Source organism: Bufo bufo, chromosome 1 (assembly GCF_905171765.1).
Source record: "Bufo bufo chromosome 1, aBufBuf1.1, whole genome shotgun sequence".
NCBI lineage: Eukaryota > Metazoa > Chordata > Amphibia > Anura > Bufonidae > Bufo > Bufo bufo.
In genome coordinates, this window is record NC_053389.1 from 147,163,667 (window position 1) to 147,178,822 (window position 15,156).

Genomic DNA, 15,156 nt, shown 5'->3' on the forward strand with positions numbered 1-15,156 from the left:
ATCTTCATCTAGGTCACAACAATAGACAATCACAGTCTGCTTAAAGGATAACTGTGACATTTAGACCCTAATTTCAATTTTCATATATGTAGTTACTAATAACATGATATTCCAGAATCAGTTACTATTAGACGGACTTACCCCATATTTAATAAGATTCAGCCCTTAGCAACCAGTCTGCATAAAACTGCAATCTCACTATTCAGTTAAGATGGCTGCCACTGCCTTCACCCTGAGGCTAATCCCGCCTGGCCTCACTAGCCAGTAACAATAGCCCCCCAAAAGTGTCAGTAACCAGAGCCCTCCCCCCTAAAGGGTTAATCTCCTGCAGCACAAAGGGGTCCTCTTACCACATGTTGCTTTCATTTATACACTGAGCAGATGACAGATCTCCCTTCCCTGTTGTGCGCTGGTTCAACCCTGCTTTCTCTAGCTCTGCTTAGTGAGGGAGTGTCTGCCAAGCGCAGGGACAGGGAGAAGTGCACACAGCCCAGGCACTGTTATCAGCTGGCTTTAATCATTTACTTACAGTCCCTGGCTGTCAGTAATGTGACCTTGCAGGCAGCCTGCTTCTGCGTCCTCCGTCCTTCAACAGATAGACGGACCATGCCAAGCAACCCTATTTTAAGCACAGGTAAAAGTAGGCAGTACAGGGAACAAAAATGTGGAATTAAGGGGTAATTGAATACACAGTGAAAAGTTGAAATAGGGCCACCAAGGAGATATGAATCACCACAATCCAATACTCCAAAAAAAATATATATGACAGTTATTCTTTAAACTAATAACACACAAATAATTAAATGTTACCATGTTTTTATTGAACACACCATGTAAACATTCACAGTGCGGGTGGAAAAAGTATGTGAACCCTTGGATTTAATAACTGGTTGAACCTCCTTTGGCAGCAATAACTTCAACCAAACGTTTCCTATAGTTGCAGATCAGACGTGCACAACGGTCAGGAGTAATTCTTGACCATTTCTCTTTACAGAACTGTTTCAGTTCAGCAATATTCTTGGGATGTCTGGTGTGAATCGCTTTCTTGAGGTCATGCCACAGCATCTCAATCGGGTTGAGGTCAGGACTCTGACTGGGCCACTCCAGAAGGCGTATTTTCTTCTGTTTAAGCCATTCTGTTGTTGATTTACTTCTATGCTTTGGGTCGTTGTCCTGTTGCAACACCTATCTTCTGTTGAGCTTCAGCTGGTGGACAGATGGCCTTAAGTTCTCCTGCAAAATGTCTGGATAAGGGTACTTTCACACTTGCGTTTTTCTTTTCCGGCATAGAGTTCCGTCACAGGGGCTCTATACCGGAAAAGAACTGATCAGTTTTATCCCAATGCATTCTGAATGGAGAGTAATTTGTTCAGTTTGCATCAGGATGTCTTCAGTTCAGTCGTTTTGACTGATCAGGCAAAAGAGAAAACCGCAGCATGCTACGGTTTTATCTCCGGCGGAAAAAACGGAAGGCTTGCCTGAATGCCAGATCTGGCATTTTTTCCCATAGGAATGTATTAGTGCCGGATCCGGCATTCAGAATACCGGAATGCCGGATCCGTCCTTCCGGTATGCGCATGCGCAGACTGAAAAAAAGGTGAAAAAATAAATGCCGTATCCGTTTTTGCCGGTTGACACCGGAAAGACGGATCCGGCATTTCAATGCTTTTTTTCGACTGATCAGGATCCTGATCAGTCTTACTAATGCCATCAGTTAGCATACATTTTGCCTGATCCGCCAGGCAGTTCCGGCGACGGAACTGCTTGCCGGATCTCTCTGCCGCAAGTGTGAAAGTAACCTTAACTTGGGAATTTATTTTTCCTTCGATGATAGCAATCCGTCCAGGCCCTGACGCAGCAAAGCAGCCCCAAACCACGATGCCCCCACCACCATACTTCACAGTTGGGATGAGGTTTTGATGTTGGTGTGCTGTGCCTCTTTTTCTCCACACATAGTGTTGTGTGTTTCTTCCAAACAACTCAACTTTGGTTTCATCTGTCCACAGAATATTTTGCCAGTACTGCTGTGGAACATCCAGGTGCACTTGTGCAAACTGTAAACGTGCAGCAATGTTTTTTTTGGACAGCAGTGGCTTCCTCTGTGGTATCCTCCCATGAAATCCATTCTTGTTTAGTGTTTTACATATCGTAGATTCGCTAACAGGGATGTTAGCATATGCCAGAGACTTTTGTAAGTCTTTAGCTGACACTCTAGGATTCTTCTTCACCTCATTGAACAGTCTGCGCTGTGCTCTTGCAGTCATCTTTACAGGACGGCCACTCGTAGGGAGAGTAGCAGCAGTGCTGAACTTTCTCCATTTATAGACAATTTGTCTTACCGTGGACTGATGAACAGCAAGGCTTTTGAAGATACTTTTATAACCCTTTCCAGCTTTATGCAAGGCAACAATTCTTAATCATAGGTCTTTTGAGAGCTCTTTTGTGCGAGGCATCATTCACATAAGGCAATGCTTCTTGTGAAAAGCAAACCCAGAACTGGTGTGTGTTTTTTATAGGGCAGGGCAGCTGTAACCAACACCTCACTCCAATTAGCTCTTGGAGATGTCATTAGTCTAGGGGTTCACATACTTTTTCCATCTGCACTGTGAATGTTTACATGGTGTGTTCAATAAAAACATGGTAACATTTAATTATTTGTGTGTTATTAGTTTAAGCAGACTGTGATTGTCTATTGTTGTGACTTAGATGAAGATCAAATCACATTTTATGATCAATTTGTGCAGAAATCCATATCATTCCAAAGGGTTCACATACTTTTTCTTGCAACTGTACATGGAAGAAAGACTGATGCAAGATCCTGAAAAGGAATGATCCTAAATAGTGATGAGCGGCAGGGGCAATATTCGAATTCGCAATATTTCGCGAATATTTGGGCGAATATTCGTCATAAATTCGAGAATTTGCTATTATTTTCTTGATTGCGAAAATTGGCAATACAGGTGTGGGTCACTTTTGCTACATTTTTCAAGCTGCTAGAATTTCCTGAGACTGGAGAAAATGGTTGGCACGGCAGAACAGGACAATAGCTATATGCAGATAGAGTGCTCCAATATATTCGTGATTACGCAAATCGGCAATTAATGTTACGCATATTTTGGAGCAATATGCGCAACTTAACATTTTAGCAGATCTGACTACATATTACTGATTGGTGCACTAAGTATTGTTGTGAACTTGTGACATCACGGCACTATGTCTGTAGCATGTATGTATGGACAGCAGAACCTATCAGCTACACTATATCACGGTCTAACCTACACTGACTATCTCCCACTAACTATCTGTAATATATACACTGCGTGCAGAATTATTAGGCAAATGAGTATTTTGACCACATCATCCTCTTTATGCATGTTGTCTTACTCCAAGCTGTATAGGCTCGAAAGCCTACTACCAATTAAGCATATTAGGTGATGTGCATCTCTGTAATGAGAAGGGGTGTGGTCTAATGACATCAAAAGCCTATATTAGGTGTGCATAATTATTAGGCAACTTCCTTTCCTTTGGCAAAATGGGTCAAAAGAAGGAATTGACAGGCTCAGAAAAGTCAAAAATAGTGAGATATCTTGCAGAGGGATGCAGCACTCTTAAAATTGCAAAGCTTCTGAAGCGTGATCATCGAACAATCAAGCATATCATTCAAAATAGTCAACAGGGTCGCAAGAAGCGTGTGGAAAAACCAAGGCGCAAAATAACTGCCCATGAACTGAGAAAAGTCAAGCGTGCAGCTGCCAAGATGCCACTTGCCACCAGTTTGGCCATATTTCAGAGCTGCAACATCACTGGAGTGCCCAAAAGCACAAGGTGTGCAATACTCACAGACATGGCCAAGGTAAGAAAGGCTGAAAGACGACCACCACTGAACAAGACACACAAGCTGAAACGTCAAGACTGGGCCAAGAAATATCTCAAGACTGATTTTTCTAAGGTTTTATGGACTGATGAAATCAGAGTGAGTCTTGATGGGCCAGATGGATGGGCCCGTGGCTGGATTGGTAAAGGGCAGAGAGCTCCAGTCCGACTCAGACGCCAGCAAGGTGGAGTACTGGTTTGGGCTGGTATCATCAAAGATGAGCTTGTGGGGCCTTTTCGGGTTGAGGATGGAGTCAAGCTCAACTCCCAGTCCTACTGCCAGTTTCTGGAAGACACCTTCTTCAAGCAGTGGTACAGGAAGAAGTCTGCATCCTTCAAGAAAAACATGATTTTCATGCAGGACAATGCTCCATCACACGCGTCCAAGTACTCCACAGCGTGGCTGGCAAGAAAGGGTATAAAAGAAGAAAATCTAATGACATGGCCTCCTTGTTCACCTGATCTGAACCCCATTGAGAACCTGTGGTCCATCATCAAATGTGAGATTTACAAGGAGGGAAAACAGTACACCTCTCTGAACAGTGTCTGGGAGGCTGTGGTTGCTGCTGCACGCAATGTTGATGGTGAACAGATCAAAACACTGACAGAATCCATGGATGGCAGGCTTTTGAGTGTCCTTGCAAAGAAAGGTGGCTATATTGGTCACTGATTTGTTTTTGTTTTGTTTTTGAATGTCAGAAATGTATATTTGTGAATGTTGAGATGTTATATTGGTTTCACTGGTAAAAATAAATAATTGAAATGGGTATATATTTGTTTTTTGTTAAGTTGCCTAATAATTATGCACAGTTATAGTCACCTGCACACACAGATATCCCCCTAAAATAGCTAAAACTAAAAACAAACTAAAAACTACTTCCAAAAATATTCAGCTTTGATATTAATGAGTTTTTTGGGTTCATTGAGAACATGGTTGTTGTTCAATAATAAAATTAATCCTCAAAAATACAACTTGCCTAATAATTCTGCACTCCCTGTATATATATATATATATATATATATATATATATATAGATAGATAGATATATAAGATAACTATCTAATGTAATGACACAGCAAAGCACAGAGCACAGCAATGACACTTCTGTCTCTCTCAGAACTCCATAAAACTACAGAAAATGGCTGCTGGGGAGGTTCTTATATAGTAAAGGGGTAGGCACCTTTCCTATTGGTTGCTATGGATGTTGCTAAGCTTAGACAAAGACATTTCAGCCTTCTCATTGGCCCACAAGCAAGAAGCAGGGAGGGCTCATGGGTTAAGATGAGAAAAAATCTAGAATATTCTTAAATACGAATATATAGCACTATATTCTTAATTTTTCGCGAATTCTCGAAGTGGCGATATTGGCAATTAAAATTAGCGATTTGAATATTCGCGCCCAACACTAATCCTAAACACCAATGGAATATGCCCAGATGAGATTTGATGGTCATGTCAAGGATTACCTGGGTAACCTCGATATAAAGGAGGAAAGAAGTTGAACCAATTGGTGACTAGAACTCTAGAGAACAAAGACCTGAGAAGTGTTGATTTCTAACATCAATCTTTTCCTTTAGTCCTAACAGCAACACAATAATAGGGTAATTCTGCCCCTGTGTACTAGCAGGACAGATGGAATTTTTTTTTATGAATCAAGTTCATCACTAATTAAATAGAGACCCCTGAGCCTATATAATGATATCTAGCCCCTAACCTGTGTTTATTATAAAGCAGTAACATAGTTAGGGAAACAGATTAACTTTAGGAATCAACGATTTCCTTACATTCTAACTAGCAGCACAATAATGGGGAATTAACAAAAAAGTTTCCCCATAAAGAGATCATCTTGTGTGTAACTCAAAATGGACCACTCGAGAGCCCTGTCCTCTGAGAACCTTTGAGACTTTATTATAACTTGAATTACAAAACGGGATAAAATTACAAAATAAAAACTCCCTCTGCCCCCCCCTCCACTCAACCCCGCCCTAGGCACGTGCCCTCGATTGCCTATTTGTAAATACTCCCCTTTCTAAGATAAGTATTTTCCTGAGTAGATCAATATTCTTCTTCCATAAATTGCCTAGCAATCTGGGAACTAGGTTCCTTTAGGTGGGCTTGTTTCAGGTCGCACATCCTTTCTCTGGCTCCAGTTCACGCTGTTTAAACTGGGCATAGTACTGCACTGCTTCTTTGAGAACAGCTTCCTTATGGTTGTATAATTATATAGCTTGAGAAGCTCTAACGTAGAACTGAAACGTGGCAATCACTTTGGGTAAATAAAATACTTTTTTTTGCTTTTTAATTCTTCGAGAGCGAGGCCTTTTTTGCTATTTTATACCTTGGTATTTTCCAGTGAAGTCCCTTTCGGCTTGCACCTTGTCTGGTCCTGCTTTTTTTGTGTGAGTGTGTCTTGAGATGTATTTTGCATAAAGTAAACAAATCAGGAAGAATGAGAATGCATTACTTAATTTCTAGACGAAACAAAGAGCTTCAGAGCTGCAATACCTACTCTGGGTAGATAAAAATGAGGAGGAGATCCAGCATCTAAAGAAGACTTTATTGGAGATCACTTGAATTACAAAACGGGATACACCTCCCAAAAGCCTTATTTCTACATTGCTGCCATGTTGCAATTTTGGCACAGTTGTCTGAAATTGTGGTAAATCACTGTGATTTTGTTGTCATTGCAGAAAACCACAGCAAAAAATCCACTGTGGCAAAAAAACAAAAATGCAATGCAGCTGTAATGTACACAACTTGCCAAAAACGTACCAATTATTTATTATTACCAAGGCGTAGAAACTAGGGAATCATGATGATTATTGGCAAGTGTAAGGCCCCTTTCACACGAGCGAGTATTCCGCGTGGGTGCAATGCGTGATGCCAACGCATTGCGCCCGCACGGAATCCGGACCCATTCATTTTAATGGGGCTGTGTACATGTGCGTTGGTTTTCACGCATCACTTGTGAGTTGCGTGAAAATCGCAGCATGTTTTATATTCTGTGATTTTCACACAACGCTGACCCCATAGAAGTGAATCGAGCAGCATGACTTCAATGGGTCAGTGATTCGCAAGATGCAGCTGAAGATAGGATATGTCATATTTTTTACAGAGCCTCCGCACAGACCTGGAAGCATATGGAAGGCTTCCTTGTGCTTCCGGGTCTATGCCTCTGCACCGCAAAGAAGGCAGGCATTCTAAGAAGAACGCCTGCAGCTTTCAGTATGAACATGACTACATTTTTGGTGGTGTATATAAGGAAAGATTACAACACTCCAAATATAATCTTCAAGATTTCATCTTCAATTTGAAGATTATATTTAGAGTGCTGCGATCTTTCCTCATATATAAGACACCTCTGGGAACTATTAGGCCACTTTCTCACAAGCGAGTTTTCCGTGCAGATGCGATGCGTGAAGTGAACGCATAACACCCTCGCTGAATCCTGACTCATTGCTTTCAATAGGTCTGTGCACATGAGAGTTTTTTTTTCACGCATCAGTTCTGCGTTGCATGAGAATAGCAGCATTTTCTATATTCTGCATTTTTCACGCAGCCCTGGCCCCATAGAAGTGAATGGGGCTCAGTGAAAATGCATTGCATCCAGATGCAGTCCTGATGCGATGCATTTTTCACGGATGGTTGCTAAGAGATGTTTGTATACCTTCAGTTTTTTATCATGTGCGTGCAAAACGCATTAAATCGCATTGCACCCGCGCGATAAAAACTGCACAACTGAACGCGATCTCAGACAAAACTGAATGACTTTGTTTGCAAAATCGCTAAATTTTCACTGAACGCATTCGCAACGCATTCAAACCTAATCCGCACACACTCGTCTCCAAGGGGCCTAAATATATCTTTACTCTGGGGGGTGGTTCAGTCCAAGTACAGCATGAGCTGTAAATACGACCCTGATCTCAGAAATGCAGAAAATGAAGCGCGCTTCGCCCCTACAGTCCCTAGAGACGCTAAGTCAGACTGCCTACAGAGAAGGAAGGTAAAATGCATTAGTGCAAACAACCTAAACACACAGCAGCAGCGTCAAAGGATCAGAAACCAGTATAGGGTTAATGCAACACCCTTCGACACCACCCAGAACAATCTAGGCAGTCCAGCATAATGAATAAAAAACAGAAACATGACAAGAAACAAGCAAGCAAACCAAACCATCTGTCCAAGTCCACATAGGACAGAAAAACACAGGGTAGGAGGGGTTATATTTCCTTATAAAGGCTCAGGGGGTCTCCATTTAATTAGTGATTAATTTGATTCATGAAAAATTCCATCTGTCCTACTAGTACACAGGGACAGAAATACCCCATTACAGTGCTGCTGGTGAGGACATAAGGGAAGCCAGTATTCCTGTAGAATGGAAGCTAGCACTGTGTTCCAGACTCAGATCTGGAGTCTCTGAGAAAAAAACCTGCCTCTGGAGTTTGGAGAAGTTTGTCAAGACCTTTGCAAGGGGACTCTGCCAGATACCGTCTCATACCGATTTTGAGAGAAAGCGGCAGCAGGTAAGCCTGAATGGTATCTTGGAACCAGGCTGAAATGATCCACTAAACTGCCTAGCAAACCACATGAGTACTACATAAGACAAGATGATGCTGCAGGAGAGTTCAGGCAAGTGCATCGTATCCCAGGGTCGAACTCAGCCAAAGTCTGCTTGGCGTCCTGAATTAGATCAGAAAACATCATCCCTCATCCCACAGCTACCATACCATAACCTCAACTATGAAAGAGGGAAAAGTGTCTGACACACATATGCAGTAAAGTTGTAGAAAACCAATATGACTTCCAGTGTGACCAGTCAGGAGCATGAAACAAGTGCAAAGCCAAGACAGAGGCAGCGGCTAATGCTAGTAGTGCTGTGTAGACTCATCACCAACAATAAATGATAGCACCATTACTCCTCCAAAGAAGGGGGTAAGTACTGTTGTTTGATACCTGTAAGGACTGTGTAGGCCTGACTGGTACAGCATCTAGCAATAGTACGAGAATTCTGCCTAATAAGCAATAAAAAGCTATTGACTGGTACACAGTAGCAAGTTTGCTGGGTAGCATTACCACCAAAAATGCATTTACTTCAATTGAAGGGAGACATGCGCCTGCCTGGATTTACATGTGACTGATGCAGTATACAGAGATCGTATAATGTGGCTGCCTGGCCTGTGACAGTAACTGCATAGATTTATCAGAAGCGGAATTTGGCAACAGCGCAATGACTGAAGGCCGTAGTGTTGAGCAAATCAAGCTACATATCATAGAACTGAAGGGGGGGGGGGGTGCTGTCAAGGGCGTTTCCGGGACAGGTGGCAGGAGATCGGTGAGACTGGCAACACGTGGTTTGATCTGACATGTTTTCCGCTTGGATCAAATTAAGTCTGTGTTGGACCTTTGGATAGATTGTGGTTCGATCTCAGCTGAGTTACTGGTGTTTCCTTTGCTCCTTTGAAGTTGTCTTTTCTTTCCCTTTTGTATTTTGTTTGGGTTCTGTGTTTTGCATTTCCCTATTGTTTGTATCAGGCCTAAAGGAGACTCCTGTTCGTCCTTCCATTTGGAGAAACAGGTAATCTCATTCCTGCCATTAGTACCAGGGTCCTATAGGGCTAGATAGGACTCTAGGTATTCCTGTGTATGAACACATCTACCTCTTGGGTCTGTTGAATACTGGTAGTCAGTCAGGATCTGATTCCCTGTTTCCCCCTTCCCTCTTATGCTCAGTGTGGTGTATCCCTCCCACACCGAAGCATGACATTATAAACCGCCAAAGCCGTCATTTTTTTGTTTGTGTGCAGCCATGGATCCTATTGCTGAACTGGCAGGTCAGCTGCAAGGGCTATCTTTGAAGGTAGCTGACCTCCCAGTTGAGCCGAAAATCTGAAGATACCGGAGCCTATACCGGGAGAACGGAGCGGCGCCCAGGGATAATAGTAAGTGCAGGGAGATCCCTGGGTGCCACTCTCCATGTCAGCATACTTAGTTTAGATTTTGTATTGTAGTGAAAAGTCCTCTTTAAGGGGGGGCATATAATCTGGTTAGGATCAAGAAAGGGGATGAATGGAAGACGGCTTTTAATGGAACCTCGTCATGCCTTTCGGGTTGACCAATGCTCCTGCGGTTTGCCAGCATTTTGTGAATGACATTTTTTATCACCTTGTGGGGAGGTTTGTAGTTGTGTATTTGGATGACATTCTAATTTATTCTCCAGACGTGGAGATACATCAAGATCACGTTAGACAGGTGTTACAGATCCTAAGAGATAATCAGTTGTACACAAAATTAGAGAAGCATGTTTTTGCTGTACACAAGGTGCAGTTTTTGGGCTACCTGCTGTCACCTTCAGGTTTTTTAATGGATCCAGAAAAAAGTCCTTGCTGTATTGGACTGGGATTGGCCTGAAAATCTGAAGGCTCTTATGCGGTTTTTGGGGTTCACCAACTCTTACCGAAAATGTATTCAGAACTATTCGACAATACACTGCGTGCAGAATTATTAGGCAAATGAGTATTTTGACCACATCATCCTCTTTATGCATGTTGTCTTACTCCAAGCTGTATAGGCTCGAAAGCCTACTACCAATTAAGCATATTAGGTGATGTGCATCTCTGTAATGAGAAGGGGTGTGGTCTTAATGGACATCAACACCCTATATTAGGTGTGCTAATTATTAGGCAACTTCCTTTCTTTGGCAAAATGGGTCAAAGAAGGACTTGGACAGGCTAAGAAAAGTCAAAAAATAGTGAGATATCTTGCAGAGGGATACAGCTCTCTTAAAATTGCAAAGCTTCTGAAGCGTGATCATCGAACAATCAAGCGTTTCATTCAAAATAGTCAACAGGGTCGCAAGAAGCGTGTGGAAAAACCAAGGCGCAAAATAACTGCCCATGAGCTGAGAAAAGTCAAGCGTGCAGCTGCCAAGATGCCACTTGCCACCAGTTTGGCCATATTTCAGAGCTGCAACATCACTGGAGTGCCCAAAAGCACAAGGTGTGCAATACTCACAGACATGGCCAAGGTAAGAAAGGCTGAAAGACGACCACCACTGAACAGACACACAGCTGAACGTCAAGACTGGGCCAAGAAAATATCTCAAGATGATTTTTCTAAGGTTTTATGGACTGATGAAATCAGAGTGAGTCTTGATGGGCCAGATGGATGGGCCCGTGGCTGGATTGGTAAAGGGCAGAGAGCTCCAGTCTGACTCAGACGCCAGCAAGGTGGAGGTGAAGTACTGGTTTGGGCTGGTATCATCAAAGATGAGCTTGTGGGCCTTTTCGGGTTGAGGATGGAGTCAAGCTCAACTCCCCAGTCCTACTGCCAGTTTCTGGAAGACACCTTCTTCAAGCAGTGGTACAGGAAGAAGTCTGCATCCTTCAGAAAAACATGATTTTCATGCAGGACAATGCTCCATCACAGCATCCAAGTACTCCACAGCGTGGCTGGCAAGAAAGGTATAAAAGAAGAAAATCTAATGACATGGCCTCCTTGTTCACTGATCTGAACCCCATTGAGAACCTGTGGTCCATCATCAAATGTGAGATTTACAAGGAGGGAAAACAGTACACCTCTCTGAACCAGATGTCTGGGCGAGGCTGTGGTTGCTGCTGCCGCAAAGTTGATGGTGAACAGATCAAAACAATGACAGAATCCATGGATGGCAGGCTTTTGAGTGTCCTTGCAAGAAAGGTGGCTATATTGGTCACTGATTTGTTTTTGTTTTTGTTTTTTGAATGTCAGAAATGTATATTTGTGATGTTGAGATGTTATATTGGTTTCACTGGTAAAATAAATAATGGAAATGGGTATATATTTGTTTTTTGTTAAGTTGCCTAATAATTATGCACAGTAAAAGTCACCTGCACACACAGATATCCCCCCTAAAATAGCTAAAACTAAAAACAAACTAAAAACTACTTCCAAAAATATTCAGCTTTGATATTAATGAGTTTTTTGGGTTCATTGAGAACATGGTTTGTTGTTCATAATAAAATGAATCCTCAAAAATACAACTTGCCTAATATTCTGCACTCCCTGTAGTAATAACCCTTAAACTGACATGACTAAAAAAGGGACAGATGTTTTAGGTGTGGTCTGATTCGGCGTTGTGAGCCTTTTCTGCGATTAAGGAATGCTTCTCTTCCGCCCCTATATTGGTGCAGCCGGATGTATCGCAACCTTTCATTGTGGAAGTGGACGTGTCTGAGGTGGGGGTAGGAGCAGTTTTATTGCAGGGCCCGTCACCTGGTAAATGGCGTTCATGTGCCTTTTTATCAAAAAAAAAACTCTCTTCCGCAGAGAAAAATTATGATGTGGGGAACAGAGAATTACTGGCCATTAAGTTGGCTTTTGAGGAATGGCGTCATTGGTTGCAAGGGGCGATTCCTCCGATCACGTTGTTCACAGATCACAAAAACCTGGCTTACCTGGAGCCGGCTAACGACTGAACCCAAGGCAGGCCAGATGGTCTTTGTTTTTCACCAGATTCAATTTCACTGTAACCTATTGTCCTGGGGTTAAGAACGTCAAGGCAGATGCCTTGTCACATAGTTTTCCTGGAGGTGGTGATTTTGAAAATCTGAGTCCTATACTGTCAGAAGAGGTGGTGATATCAGCTCTTTACCTTGACCTAGAGGTGAAGGTGTTAGAGGCCCAGGGAGATGCACTAAATTCTTGTCCCTCTGGGAAACTGTGCCATCGGAATTGCGTCACAAGGTGTTTGAGGAACATCACTTTACCGTTTTTACGTGACACCCTGGGAGCAGATCCACTGCTGACCTCATCTCTCATAGATTCTGGTGGCCGGGGTTGCGTAAGTGTGTTGAGGACTATGTGTCAGCCTGTAGTACCCGTGCACGCGCTAAGGTGACACATACTCGGCCTTCCGGATCTCTGCTTCCGTTGCCCATCCCGTCCAGACCATGGACTCACTTGTCCATGGATTTTATCACTGATCTACCTAATTCTTCATGAAAGACAGTTATTCTGGTGGTATTTGATCACTTTAGTAAAATGGTGCACTTTATAGCGTTGCCGGGCCTACCAAATGCTAAAACACTTGCAAAAGTGTTTGTTGACAACATTGTGAAACTACATGGCATTCCCTCTGACGTGGTCTCAGATCGTGGGACTCAGTTTGTTTCCAGATTTTGGAAACCGTTCTGTACTAGACGAGGAGTATACCGTATTTTTCGCCCTATAAGATGCACCTGCCCATAAGACGCACCTAGGTTTTTGAGGAGGAAAATAAGAAAAAAATAATTTTTAAGCAAAAGGTGTGCTTTTGGTGGGTTTTGAACTAATGGTGGTCTGTGCATGACACTACTATGGAGGATCTGTGGATGGCACTGTTATGGGGGCGATCTGTGGGTGGCACTGTTATGGGGGGATCTGTGGATGGCACTGTTATGGGGGGGTGATCTGTGGATGGCACTGTTATGGGGGGTGATCTGTGGATGGCACTGTTATGGGGGGGTGATCTGTGGGTGGCACTGTTATGGGGGGTGGATCTGTGGAGGGCACTGCTATATATGTGTCACCCACAGATCCCCCACCCCATAATAGTGCCATCCACATATCCCCCACCCCATAATAGTGGCATCCACAGATCACCCCCCCATAACAGTGCCATCTACAGATCACCACCCCCCCATAACAGTGCCATCCACAGATTTCCCCCACCCCCCACCCCCCCCCCCCCCCCCCATAACATGCCATCCACATATCCCCCACCCCTTAATAGTGGCATCCACAGATGCCCTAATATACCGGAGCTAAACCTGTGGGAGGGGCTGGTGGCATGCAAATGCGGCGGGGCCGGTGCGGTCACTGTACTCCGGCCCCACCACTCACTCAATGCTTTATTGCCTAAACATTTTATAATAATAACTTGAATTGAAGTTCCGATCCCCAGTCCCATCTGTACTACTTACTAAATGTCTTGTAGCAGGCAGAGCAGGGCGGGGCGGGCGGGCGGCTGTAACTCACTGACGTCACGTGCCTGCGCCGCCTACTTTACACTGCGTGCAGAATTATTAGGCAAATGAGTATTTTGACCACATCATCCTCTTTATGCATGTTGTCTTACTCCAAGCTGTATAGGCTCGAAAGCCTACTACCAATTAAGCATATTAGGTGATGTGCATCTCTGTAATGAGAAGGGGTGTGGTCTAATGACATCAACACACCTATCTCCAGGTGTGCATAATTATTAGGCAACTTCCTTTCCTTTGGCAAAATGGGTCAAAGAAGGACTTGACAGGCTCAGAAAGTCAAAAATAGTGAGATATCTTGCAGAGGGATGCAGCACTCTTAAAATTGCAAAGCTTCTGAAGCGTGATCATCGAACAATCAAACGTTTCATTCAAAATAGTCAACAGGGTCGCAAGAAGCGTGTGGAAAAACCAAGGCGCAAAATAACTGCCCATGAACTGAGAAAAGTCAAGCGTGCAGCTGCCAAGATGCCACTTGCCACCAGTTTGGCCATATTTCAGAGCTGCAACAAAAAGCACAAGGTGTGCAATACTCAGAGACATGGCCAAGGTAAGAAAGGCTGAAAGACGACCACCACTGAACAAGACACACAAGCTGAAACGTCAAGACTGATTTTTCTAAGGTTTTATGGACTGATGAAATGAGAGTGAGTCTTGATGGGCCAGATGGATGGGCCCGTGGCTGGATTGATAAAGGGCAGAGAGCTCCAGTCTGACTCAGACGCCAGCAAGGTGGAGGTGAAGTACTGGTTTGGGCTGGTATCATCAAAGATGAGCTTGTGGGCCTTTTCGGGTTGAGGATGGAGTCAAGCTCAACTCCCAGTCCTACTGCCAGTTTCTGGAAGACACCTTCTTCAAGCAGTGGTACAGGAAGAAGTCTGCATCCTTCAAGAAAAACATGATTTTCATGCAGGACAATGCTCCATCACACGCGTCCAAGTACTCCACAGCGTGGCTGGCAAGAAAGGGTATAGAAGAAGAAAATCTAATGACATGGCCTCCTTGTTCACCTGATCTGAACCCCATTGAGAACCTGTGGTCCATCATCAAATGTGAGATTTACAAGGAGGGAAAACAGTACACCTCTCTGAACAGTGTCTGGGAGGCTGTGGTTGCTGCTGCACGCAATGTTGATGGTGAACAGATCAAAACACTGACAGAATCCATGGATGGCAGGCTTTTGAATGTCCTTGCAAAGAAAGGTGGCTATATTGGTCACTAATTTGTTTTTGTTTTGTTTTTGAATGTCAGAAATGTATATTTGTGAATGTTGAGATGTTATAT